Here is a 10,616-nt window from a genome sequence, read left to right as displayed (position 1 = left end):
GGTGCTAGACTACACACCAGCTGTATGTCCTAATACTTTTCTCATTTTAAAATTTATTTATTTATTTATTTTTGGCTGCATTGGGTCTTCGTTGCTGCGCGCGGGCTTTCTCTAGTTGCGGCGAGCGGGGGCTACTCTTCGTTGCGGTGTGCGGGCCTCTCATTGCAGTGGCTTCTCGTTGCCCAGCACGGGCTCTAGGCGCGTGGGCTTCAGTAGTTGTGGCTCGTGGGCTCTAGAGCGCAGGCTCAGTAGTTGTGGCGCACGGGCTTCGTTGCTCCACGGCCTGTGGGATCTTCCCGAACCAGGGCTCGAACCCGTGTCCCCTGCATTGGCAGGCGGATTCTTAACCACTGCGCCACCAGGGAAGGGAAGCCCCTGTCCTAATACTCTTAATCTGGAACCTCTAGTAAATACGCTATCAGTTAATCCACCCCATCGAGTGGCCCACCTCACCTACTGAGTCGCACACCCTGAGAACCTACTACCACAAACGTTCAAATACAGTTCAGTTGGTAGATATCAGTGAAGTCTGGAAAATTAATATCCTTATGGAAAATATGTATTGACGCATGAGCTCTTTCCTCTAGGGTCAGGCTTTGGTCTGTCCCCCTGGATCATGCTGTGATTAGGCCCCAGTTATGGGTCTAATGGCAACAGGGTGTGGTGGCACAGGTGTGGAGGACAGAGGGTGTCCCCTTGCAAGGCATCTGCGCCAGGTGAGGTGATGACACAGTCCTCAAGGGAGAGAACAGCAGCCTGCCAGAGACGGGAGGGCAGGCTACTTCCACCCGCAAGGGAGGCTGCAGGGGACCGGGGGCTTCCCGACTGTCAGCCTCCACCGAGGGCAACCCGATGTCCCGATTCTAGGCTTCAGGGTCCCACTCCTCCAGCCAGTGCCGTAGCCTTCACACGAGAAACATGGAGAGGCTGGGAATTCAGGTGACCTTGGGATTCTGCAACCCGCACAATGATGCACGTTTCGTTTGTGTTTGTAGTGTTTGATTTCCAGTACCGTCAGCCCTGCAGGTTACAGGAGGAAGAGAATTTTTAGGGCTGCCATGGAAGTGCTCTGGCTGGCATACTGTGCCTTGAGCTGAGAGGTAAGGAATCGGACCTTGTCAGTTTTTTCTCCGTGCACTCCCGGGGACACTGTGGAGTCACCCCACACACAGCCTTGATCCCCAGCGTCCCCTCCACGACAGTTCAGGGCAGCAGCCGCTGCGGCTCCCCCGGGCACTTGCTGCACTGGCCCTTCATCCCAGTCAACCGCAGGGGAGAGCTTGATGAGTGGTGAGGCCCCCGCAGGTCATGGGTGCCTCGAGCCCCACTAGGTTACCCAGGGATCGGAGGGCTGGAGGAACAGAGATGGTACAGGAAGAAGCTGCCCCCCAGCCCCGGAGCCTGGGGAAAAGGGAGGGGGTTGAGGTCATCTGAAGCCTAGAAGGCAGGATAAGGGGCCTTGAAGAACAGAGGCTGGATCTCTGAGGAGGGGCTGCGGCAGTTTCTCAGGGAAGGAGAAAGCAGCAGCATCGCTAAGAGGGGGAACGGGACAGGAGGGGCAGGAGGTGATTTCCGAGGCACCACCGATCTTCCAGGGCACTGCTTCCTTCTTCGGTGGCATCCGATCTGTGGTTCGATTCATCTGTTGAGATTTTTATTTCAATGACTGTGGCTTTGTTTTTAATTCCTAAAGTTCTTTTTCTTCTTCAAATCGGCCTGGGCTTTTAAAATTAGTCTTACCTTTGTGATTCCTTCCTTGGTATCTTTGTTTTGTGTCTCGAGGCTGCTGAAGATTTGGGGAGTTGGAGTAGCCTTCTATCACAGTAATGCAAACGACTGGTAAATACCCATGAGAACTGCTCTGATCTCAGGAGAATCCAAAGGTAATGTCAGTCTGTGTTTCAAAGGCCGCCCCCCCCCCCCCCGCCCCCGATTAAGCACAAGAGTAGAAGGTGTTTCTCTTTCTCACCCTCCTTCCTTTATGGGCTGGCCCAAGGCCAGGGCGGGGATAGTCACCAGGACTCACCTCTGAGGCCTTCAGGACAAGCTGACGTGCCACACCCACCACGCCCAGGAGCCTCCCTGCGAGGGAGCAATCCAGATGCAGCTCCTCCCCGCAAAAGGACATCAGGCTTAGAGGCCAGTGTCCTTCATCCACACCTCGCCTCGGCCACCTGCTAGCTAGTGATTCAGAACAAGCTCCTCAACCCTTCTGCCACGTTGGCCTCATCTGCTCATCTGGAGAATGGGGATGACATGCTCCCAACTTCCTAGGGCCGCCGCGAGGGTGGAATGGACGAGTCCAGGCACGGAGCCGGCACTCGCAGCCCTCACTGAAAACTATATTATCTGGCCTCTGACAGGGATGCCCTGGGGACAGGACGTTGACAGGGCCAGTCGTCCGTCCGATGCTCCATGAGGGTGGGCGGTGTCTTCAATTTGAGCTGGCAGACCCGTCTTCCGCTGGGCCTCTGGGAGTCCCGAGGGGGAAGCCGGGGGTGAGGTGTCCCCTTCCAGGGAGCGACTGCTCTTCGGGGAGCCCAGCAGTACTACCACGATGGGGGGCACTGGGCATCGTCTCTCTCAGCCTGCGGTTCTCTGAAGCCCCTCTGTCTGCGGCAGGGCGGGGAGAGGCAGCCCCAGCTTGTGGATGATGGGGGCAGGGGCTCCTCTCCTGCTCACTCAGACCCATGCTGGGATGGACCCACTTCTTCGTACAGCCCTGTCCTTCCTTTTCACTGTGCAGGTGACCGTTCAAGAGCGCTGCTTTCAGGCGGATTTCAGTTCTGCTCTCTCACCTTCTGCGGCCCATTAACTCTGAGCCCCTCGGAAAGCCTGCCCGCAGCTCCTCTCCCAGGCCCAGCCTCGGCCCCAGCCACCCCACTGATTCCATTTGCGGTTTCCCCCATGGATCTCCCTCGCTCCCCTGCGGGCCACCTATGCACTTAAATAATATAGCTAAACTCTTCTCCTTACACATTTCCTTGTCTTCTCCCCAAGTGGACTGGCACCCTGGAGGGCAGGGGCTGGGTGTCTGAGAGGCACTGCCCCCAGTCCCGGTCTACATAACGTGGGGTCATGTGACAAACACCACCTCCCCCAATCTGCCGCCCTGCGCGCACAAGCGCAAGCGCAAGCGCGCGCGCGCGCGCACACACACACACACACACACACACACACACAGAGTGATCAGCCGGCAGGCCGAATGCCAGCCAGGGTCAATGAGGAATTTGCTGTGGAACTCAGAAATCCCGCCCGCCCCATCCCCCCGCAGTCACAACACTCTCCTCACACGAGGGAGGAGGCCTTTGTGCCCAAGATACATAACCCAGAAATCATCAACTGAGAGTTTAATAAATTTGCTCATATAAAATTGTATAGCTTCTCGGGCTTCCCTGGTGGCGCAGTGGTTGAGAGTCCGCCTGCCGATGCAGGGGACACGGGTTCGTGCCCCGGTCCGGGAAGATCCCACATGCCATGGAGCGGCTGGGCCCGTGAGCCATGGCCGCCGGGCCTGCCCGTCCGGAGCCTGTGCTCCGCAACGGGAGAGGCCACAACAGTGAGAGGCCCGCGTACCGCAAAAAATAAATTGTATAGCTTCTTGACAGCCCAAACCAGCCAGCCTAGTCTTTCAAGACAAGAGACAGACTGAGGGAAAATATTTACAACACATGGAACAAAGGACTAACAGCCCAAGTGTATGACAAGCAGGGTCTTTTGGGGAGGCAATTATGTGCTGTCCATTAAAACTGTAAATGTCCATAGGCTTTGACCTGGCAGGGCCACTTAGAGGTAATTATTCTAGGGTGACATTGACACATGTTCAGAGCAGGTAGCAAAAACAAAGGAAAAGGAGAAGAAGAAGGGAAAAGGTAAAAGTTCATCAGTTGGGGATTTGTTATGTAAATTATAGGGCGTGTACTCTATCAAATACCGCGTGGCCAGAGCAGAAATGAGCTAGATGTTTCTGTACTGACATGGAAGAATTTCGAAGCTATATTATTGCTAGTTAAAAGAAAATCACAATTGTATGTACAGGGTTTGTGATTTTTAAAACTGTGTGAGTATAACTATGTTGGTGATTGCATACAAGAACATACTTAGAAGTGAGAAACAGAACTGTTAACAGTCTTGCTTAAGATAATGTTCTGTAAAAACTTTCAATTATGTGCTTTAAATATATGCGGGTTGCTAACGTGTAAAATGGTCCAGCCACCGTGGAATGCAAATTGGCAGTTTCTTCCAAGGCTAAACTTCCACCTCCTTAGAACGCAGCAGTTGCACTGTTGGGCAGGCATGCCAAAGAAATGGAAACTTCTGACCACAGGAAAACCTGTACACGAATGTTCATAGCAGATTTATTTGTAGAAGCCTAAAGTGGGAATCGGCACCATGTCCCTCAGCGGGTGAAGGCCTGAACAAACTGTGGCTGATCCAACCACGGACGACAGCTGGCAATACAAAGGAAGAACTAACTATTGATACCTGCAACCGTTCCGATGGATGGATCTCAAGAGCAGTGTGTGAGTGAAAAAAAGCCCTGGGTGGCTCGCGGGATCCTAGCTCCGGCCCGGAGCAGGGATGGAACCCCCGCCCTTGGCAGTGAGAGCGGGGACTCCTAACCACTGGACCGCCAGGGAAGTCCTTATGTAATGTCTTCAAATGACAAAATTACAGAGCTGAGAATAGAACCCGGTTGCCATGGGTTGGGAGGAGGAGGGAGGGGGCTGTGGCTACGAAAGGTCCACAGGAGGGGTCCTTGTGAGGGGACGGGCTGGATACTGATGGCAGTGGGGGTCACCTGAGCCCTACACACACACACACACACACACACACACACACACACGGGGATAAAACCCGGAGCAGCTCTCCGCTGGCACCAATGCCCTTTCCTGGTGTGCGGTCCCACCAGCTGTGCAACAGGCTGACGCTGGGGGAACTGCGGGAGGTGCTCCGGCCTCTTGGACGTTTCTCTGTAACTTCCTGTGAACTTAATTCCTTCCGAATACAAGTTCACACCAAAAGCACACAAGCAGGGCTTAGCGTGTACACATCGGACCACTCGCGCCACTCTGCACGGACAGTCCCTGCTCTCCCGGCAGGGACACCTAGAGGCCCGCAGCCGACCCGGTCGCCGGCTGAAGAAAAACCGCGGGGGGGGCAGAGCTGAGAGGGGCGCGCGGGGGCAGAGCTGAGAGGGGCGCGGGGGGGTCTGCTTGTTTTGATTGGGCAAAGGAGGTGCCCGTCACACCAGAAGGGCCGGGTTTCCTGGGGGCGGGTCTCGTCACGAGTCGAGCTTGGTCATTGGCGGAGCCAGCTGGAAGGGGTGGGCAGGAAAGCGGTGCTCCGCGGCTTACGGTGGGCGCGCTGAGGGGAAGTGAGGAGACCCGCGTGGGGGCGGTCAGGGCGGGGCTCGACGCGCCGGGACAACGGCCCGGCCTTGTGGTCACCGCCCAGCTTCCCCGGACTCCGCCCCCCACCCCTGTGGGTCCTGGGCCTGGCCAGAGTCCCCGTTCCCCGAGTCACCGGGGGCCTTTGGCTCCGCGATCCTGAGAGCTTGCACCCTCCCGCCACCCCACCCCTTGCCTGGCCCACTGTGTTCCAGCGCCCCTGAGTGTGATTCGGACGGTTCCCTGTGAAGCACGGATCCGCCCCCCTCCACACACTCGTGGTATCCAGGGAGAGGTGGGCAGAGCTGCGGCCGTGCCCAGAAACTTGGTGTCGGCCAGGGGGGTCTGTCCATGCTGCTGGAGGAGGGGACGGCACGAAGTAACAAAGTCTTCCCCATGTCACTTGACACGTGTGGCCTGCTGGGAAGGAATCCTGCCCAAGCACGCCTGTTCTCCAGGACAACCTGTGGGTGCCTGCCTGCCTGCCTCTCACCTGGGAGGTCAAGGTGAGCCCCGCAGAGAGAGAAAGCTCATGGCTTCTCTAGAAGAGGGTGCGATGAGGAACCGTCCATCCCGGTGCTGGTTCTCACGCTGAGAGGCGCGTAGGAACACCTGGAGGGCGCGTTCAACCCTGGGTTGCAGGGCCCCACCCCAGAGGCTCTGATCTGGCACACCTGGGGTGGGGCCTGCGAATTTGCTAGTCCAGCAATCCTGGGTGATGCTGCTGCTGGCCAGGGACCCCACTGTGAGAAGCACTGCTCTAGAGGGCTGAGACTCCTAGGTGTGTGCCCCCTGCCCTACCCCAGACTGGCTCCTCTGCAGGGTCCCCACGGGCCTGGGAAGCGCCAGGAGGATGCTGGCTCTCGCGAGATCTGGGGCTTCCCATTGAGCAGCCTTCACCCTTCCCCGCCTGAGGATGTGGTCCACAGCGCACCGCCCCCCCCGCCCCCCCCCCCCCGCACCCCGGCAGGATCAGGTGTCAGGTTTGTACACGTGCTCAGCAGTTCCCCGACTGGGGCTGATAACATCTGGACACTTAGGAGGGAGGGGCGGAGGCCTGGGCGTGGGGATGGGAAGAACTCTCTGATGAGGCAGAGGAAAAAGACCTGACCGCCGAGCTCAGAGGTGGGAAAGGAACACGGGCCCTGAGACCAAGAGTGTGGATTTGGGGGAGCGTGGAGGCCAGAAAGGGGGTTGTCTGCCCGGGAACTGCCCTGACAGTTGTCTGGTCTGTGGGCGTGGCCAGTCCTCTCCAGCCGCCGCCGCCGCCGCCGCCTTTCCTGCCAAACGTTCCTCACCAAGAGGGTCTCCCAGCTCCTGGGTGATGCTGCCCAGACCTGCCCAACGCCCAGCGCCACCACCCACCGTTTTGGCCAGTCTTTGCGGTGGCTGGTCTTTGTTCGGCTCCAGGATCGCCCGCCTTCTAGTTGGAGGTGCAGAGCAAATGCAGTGCCAGTCACCAGGCACCATGTGTGCCCGGAACCAGCAGCTCTGGGACCCCAACGCTCGAGCACGTTCTGGCTGTGGGATCAGATGGGGGGTAGCCTTTGGCTTGCACTTTCCGCGGTCCCCTCCTGCACCCCCTTTTCCTTGGCGTCGTTGAGCTTTCCTTGTTGACTGGTTCAAGCTCTCTATGCGTTAACGATACGAGCCCTGAGTCACGTCTTGCTACTATTTTTTTGCCCCACTTTGTCACTTGTGTCTTGACTTTGTGGTTTGCGGTTTGTGTTGGCCAGGCATACGATTTTAGTGCTTGTGTCATCAGACTTTCCAGGCTTCTCCTGATGGCTTCTGGGGCTTCTCGTCGGTTTGTTTGCTTCAGACTGACTTGGAGTGGTCTTCTCCATTTAAAATGATCGTGTATTACTTACCCATTGCTGCGTAACAGATTACCCCAATCGTAGCACCTTAACACAGCCAACCGTCGTCATCTCCCGCGTGTGTGAAGGACAGGACTCTAGAAGGCTTGGCTGGGGGCTTCCGGCTTGGGGTCCATCACAGGCTGCAGTCGAGGCCTCCGCTGGGGCCACAGCCCCATGGTCTGCCTAGGGTGTGGGGATGGGCGGGGGCAGCTCTGCTTCCAAGATGGCTCGCGTGGCTGTGGCGGGGCCTCGGGCCTCCCCACCGGGCCTCTCCCTAGGGGTGCTCAGGGTGGGGCTTCGCCAGAGCCCACGACCTAGCACAGAGCAGCCCCGAGATCGAGCCTCAGTGTTTCTCTAAGAACTTCACCTCGAAGTGACACCCCCTCACCTCTGCTGTAATTTTATGGCTTACACGGGTCAACCCAGGAACAGCGGAGGAGGGGACGGTACCCGCTAGGGCGTAGCTTGTTCGCGTTCATGGCGGATGCGAAGGCTCAGAGGAGTGTCCTCGCTCCAGAATCTGTGTGCGGGACTCCTGGTCCGCACAGGCCCCTTGGGAATGCGTCCTTTGTCTGAGCGGGGGTGGCAGGTTCCAGCCCGGGACCCAGAGAAGCAGGGCCTGTGTTTGCAAGGGCACAGTGGGTTTTCACCTTTAAACGGTTGCAGACAAAACACACAAAAAGCCAGAGAAAGAGGGCCTTCCCTGGTGGTGCAGTGGTTAAGAATCCGCCTGCCCATGCAGGGAACACGGGTTCGAGCCCTGGTCCGGGAAGATCCCACGTGCCGCGCAGCAGCGAAACCCGTGCGCCACAGCTACTGAGCCCACGAGCCTGAACTACTGAAGCCCGCGTACCTGAGCTCGTGTTCCGCAACGAGAGAAGCCACCGCGGTGAGAAGACCGCACACCGCAACTAGAGAAAGCCCGCGCGCAGTGACGAAGACCCACCACAGCCAAAAATAAATAAAATTTTAAAAACAGAAGTTAAAAAAAAAAAAAAGCCAGAGGAAAGAAAGAACATGTGACAGGACCCCAGCGTGGCCCACAGAGCCAGCGGTGCGTGCCCTCTGCCCAGGAGTTTGCAGCCCTGATGGGAGTCCTGGCTAGTTGCGCTGCCATGGGCGCGGGGGCCAGAAGCGCTTTCTCACCACAGCAGCCCATCCACTGCCAGGGCCCTGCAAGTGCGCACCCAGGCCTGGGCCCCAGTGCTCCCCGACCTCCAAGGTCCCCGCCCCCTCTCCTTCTCAGTGGGGTGGGGGCGGGGGCAGCTACCTTGCCTGAGGCTGGGGTGGCCTCTCTTGTGCCCATAGGTGCAGGCCCTCCTCTCCCAGCTCTCCTCCCCACCCCGCCAGCCTCCCACCGTGCAGCTGGGAAGTGGGTAGGGCCAGGGAGCAGAGAAGGGTGGGCCCCATTGTGAGGGTGCAGGCTGGCGAGCCCCTGTCCTCAGTGACCATGCCAGGTAGCCCTGGGCTGGGCTGTGACGGCTCAGCAGTGGCAGGCGCCAGCCCGGGGTGGCAGGCGAGTGTCCCTTTGGTCCCAAGAAGGAGCTCCCACTGTGGCCAAGGGAGAGGTGCCCGCCGCATCCTTCTTGCCTGGGAGTCAGACGTGACTCCCGATGACACGCTTGGTGGCTCTGAATTTGTCACGCAGGTTCTGTGGGTGGTGAGTGCCTTTCCTGTTGGCTCTCGCTGCTGGGCAACGCCGGGGCCCTTGGCGACAGCTCTCCGGCCCCGTCCGAGGCCGCCATGCACTTCTTGAACCCCAGGACCGTGGGTGTCGGGAGAGCCGGGCTCTCTGTCTCCGTCCCAGGAGCAGAGGCTGAGGCCGAGGCCGTGCTTGCTGGGCCCGGCCTCGTGGCTGTGGTGGTGGCTGCCGGGGACACCCTCCGGCCGCGATGTGGGGCCGCGGGGTCCTGGGGCTCCGGGAGACGCTCGGGCCCGCTGCAGCCCCACACTCCTGGGCCATCTGACTGTCCCCCTAAGTAGAGCCATCTTCCAGTCCCTCAGCCCTGGGCAGAAGGCACGACAAGGCGGGCCCGGCTTCCCTGCGGTCTTCCCTCTGAGGCGGCCTGCCCACGGGGGCCCAGGGCACTGCGTGGGCGCTGGTCCTCCCTTGCCCGAGGGAGCTCTTCCTAGCGGCCTGCTCTGTGGATGGGCATAATCAGGGCAGCGGCCAGGCCCTGTCCCCACCCGGCCGCCACCCACCTGCAGTGCTCATCCTTGGCCCTCACCCTCTCCGCCCGCCCGAGGACCTGGGTGCCTCCCCCCCGCTGAGTACCGGCGTCAGTACCTGGCCCGTCCTCAGTAGGTGCTCTGACCCCAGGGCATTCCCCCGGCCCCGCCCATTGTTTAGCGCTTTCCTCAGTCCTGCTCCCCTGGCTGCGGCCTCGCTGGGCTTGTGGGGACCTTCCAGACACACACACACACACACACTCCCATCACTGGCTTCATCGGGGTTCCTGGGGGGTGTGGAGGTGGCTGCCCTGGAGCACCCTGGCCCTGCGCCCTGGCGTTGGGTGAGGCTGCCCGTGCTGGGGGCCTGCACGGGAATCCCAAGGGTCTCCAGACTACTGTCTCCCTTGTTGAAGTGCTGGGGCTCCCTCACTGTCGGGTGGGCGGCAGTCCCATCCTGAGGGGCCGGTGCTCCCCTTTCCTCAGCCGGGTCCCTCCCATCCTCCTGGGGGAGCGGGCAGCACGGAGGGTCGGGCGCAGAGGTGTGGCCAGAGCAGGGGTGGAGGCTGGCCAGCCTCCAGGTGGGGTGTGGGTGGTCAGCTCCACCATCCCCCTGCCCTGCCCTGCCCTGCCCGCAGCTGGACCTGCAGGATGGGGGGCTGCTCCCAACTGGAGTGACCAGCCACCCCGTCCCTAGGCTTAGTAGGTGAGATGGGGCCAGCCTGGGGGAAGGCGTGTGGCCGGGACCTCGCCTCTGCTCCTGGCACCGGCTGGTGAGCGGGGCTCGGGCGTGGGCGTGGGGCCTGTTGGAGCTGGGCCACCACCCCTGCTGGCTCTGGGTGGGTGGCCCGGGCTGGACACCCTGCGTGGGAACCTGGCTGAGGCCCAGGCCTCGCACTTCCCCGTCTCCTAGCAGCCGGGGTGTCCTCTGGGGGATTTGCTCAGTGGGGCCAGGTCCCAAGCCATTTCTCCCCAGCAGGATGGGGTCTCGGTGGTCCTTTTCCTGGTGCCATCTGCCTGTTCCCCACCCACCAGAAGCCCTGGCAGGGATGGCAGCCCAGTCACGCTCCCTCCTGACCCCTGCCTGGGCGGGCCTCAGGCTCAGGCCTGGTGTGTCCCGTGGCCTCTGTCCTCAGGGCTGTCGTCAGGGTCCCGTTTCCCCCCTCCAGCGTGGCATCTTTTCCGCCGCTGACGC

General features: G+C 60.0%; 1 long non-coding RNA gene across 1 annotated transcript; it reads left to right on the top strand.

Annotated features, from left to right (window-relative positions):
• The first annotated feature begins 823 nt into the window (after positions 1-823).
• LOC137216742 (uncharacterized) lies at positions 824-8,225 on the top strand. The gene is made up of 3 exons (XR_010939837.1): positions 824-1,883; positions 2,747-4,523; positions 7,995-8,225. It is a non-coding gene; the product is annotated as an uncharacterized lncRNA (long non-coding RNA).
• Positions 8,226-10,616: the final 2,391 nt, after the last annotated feature.

Source organism: Pseudorca crassidens, chromosome X, assembly GCF_039906515.1.
Source record: "Pseudorca crassidens isolate mPseCra1 chromosome X, mPseCra1.hap1, whole genome shotgun sequence".
In the NCBI taxonomy this organism is placed as follows: Eukaryota; Metazoa; Chordata; class Mammalia; order Artiodactyla; family Delphinidae; genus Pseudorca; species Pseudorca crassidens.
This window is presented reverse-complemented; position numbering and strand designations above follow the sequence as displayed.